Source organism: Pteropus alecto, unplaced genomic scaffold (genome assembly GCF_000325575.1).
Source record: "Pteropus alecto unplaced genomic scaffold, ASM32557v1 scaffold341, whole genome shotgun sequence".
In the NCBI taxonomy this organism is placed as follows: domain Eukaryota; kingdom Metazoa; phylum Chordata; class Mammalia; order Chiroptera; family Pteropodidae; genus Pteropus; species Pteropus alecto.
Window position 1 is genome coordinate 11502 of NW_006430739.1, and position 2209 is coordinate 13710.

Below are 2209 nucleotides of genomic sequence, written 5' to 3' on the forward strand. Positions count from 1 at the left end.
TATGTGTTAAGGCTATTGATGAATAAATTAATCATTAAAGATATTAAGAATTAATTTTTGAGTAATCTAAAAAAGATAAGCTTTATCTAACCAAGAAGTGACTAAGGAAACTTTAGCAAAGGAACTGATGATAAGCATTAAATATTTTCGATTGATGATGATAATAAATAACTAACTTTATAAAGCAGATACTACAGGCAATGCAAGAAGACACTGATATAAACATACTTTTAAAAATGAGACTTTTATACACTTCTCTAGGGTTAAAAGGACAAACAGTAAGAAAGTATAAGAAGATCTGTACAACAAAATTAACTAGGTAGACTTTACAGTTAGATATTGATTTTTATAAAAGAGAATACACTGATAACATTTTGTAACTATGTAATAAAACTAGAAATTAGTCACAAGATATAAAAACCAGAAGTGTTCTTCTGCCAGGAATAAAAACTTCTATTGAGCATCTCATTGATTATTTAGAAATATAGATTTTATTATTATTTACGTATGGTCAGGTCAACAGATCAGGAAGCAACTGGTGTTGAAAAGTCAGTTTAGTCTAAGGCCATGCCACCCTGAATGTGCCCAATCTCATTTGATCTCGGAAGTTAATCAGTGTCGGGCCTGGTTAGTACTTGGATGGGAGACCACCTAGGAAGACCAGGTGTTGTAGGCATAAAAAATAAAAATTGTTCAGTCCATTTACATTTAGGGTAATTATTGAAATATGAGGTCTTCTAATAGCCATTATACCTTTTGCTTTCTGGTAGCTCATTGTTTCCATTGCTTCTTTGTCCTTGCGTTTCTGTTTTCTTTGTTTTGGTTGGCTTTTGTGGGTTTTAACTGTGGTTCTTCTTGTTTTATGTTATATACTTCATTTCTGAATCTTCGGCTTGCAGTTACCATTACGAATATGCAAAGGATATATATATATACCGTCATCCATTTTCTTCTATGCGTGCTTTCTCTCCATTCCTCTTTGCAAATTTGTATCTTTGAATCCTCCCCTTTTTAGACATTTTTGTTTCTATTTGTCCCTATGAATGCTGAACGTTCATTACTATCTTGCTATAGCAAATCTCTTCTTATTGTTTAAGCTTATAATGCCCTGTTCTTAGTAAGGATTGCACTCTTCTGCTTCTCTTTGCCTGATAGTCACCTTACTCCTGATTATATATTTTCTTTTGTCATTTTGTTTTAGGTGAGCTGACCCCTTTCAGTATTTCCTATTTACAATCCCATTTACAGTTGCATCAAAAATAATATTTAGGAATCAAATGAACCAAGGAAGTAAAAGACCTGTTCTCAGAAAATTATGTCATTGAAAAAAGAAATTGAAGAACATACAAATAAATGGAAGCATATACTGTGCTCATGAGTAGGAAGAATCAACATAATTAAAAAGGTCATACTACCCAAAGCAATCTATAGATTCAATGCAATCTCCATCAAAATACCAATGGCATTTTTCATAGGTCTAGAACAAATAATCCTAAAATTTATATGGAACTATAAAAGACTCCGAATAACCACGGCAATCTTGAGAAAGATGAACAAAGTTGGAGGTATCACACTACCTGATATCAAACAATACTAAAAGGCTACAGTAATCAAAACAGCATTGTATTGGCATTAAAAAAAAGATACATTGATCAATGGAACAGAAGAGGGAGCCCGGAAATAAGTCCATGCCTATACACTCACTTTATATATGACAAAGGAGGCAAGAATATACAATGGGGTAAAGACAGTCTCTTCAATAAATAGTGCTGGGAAAATTGGACAGATACACGCAAAAAAAGAAAAAAAGAAACTGGACCACCTTCTTTCATTGTATATAAGAATAGACTCAAAATGGATTAAAGATTTAAATGTAGGATCTGAAACCATAAAACTTCTAGAAGAAAACAGGCAGTAATCTGTCTGATATTGCTACTAGTAATTTATTTTTGGACATATCTCCTCAGGCAAGGGAAACAAAAGAAAAAATAAACAAATGGGACTACATCAAACTAAAAAGTTTTTTCATAGCAAAGGAAACCATCAACAAAATTAAAAGACAGAATGGGATGATATTCACTTATGATACAGCCGATAAGAGGTTAATCTCCAAAATATATAAAGAACTTACACAACTCAAAAAAAAAAAAAAAAAAGCAATGAAAAATGGTCAGAAGACCTGAAGAAATACTTCTCCAAAGAGGAAATA

The 2209-nt window shown here is 32.1% G+C and overlaps 1 pseudogene; it reads left to right on the forward strand.

Annotated features, from left to right (window-relative positions):
• Nucleotides 1-557: 557 nt before the first annotated feature.
• On the forward strand, nt 558-676 carry LOC112485438 (annotated as a pseudogene).
• The last annotated feature ends 1533 nt before the right edge of the window (nt 677-2209 follow it).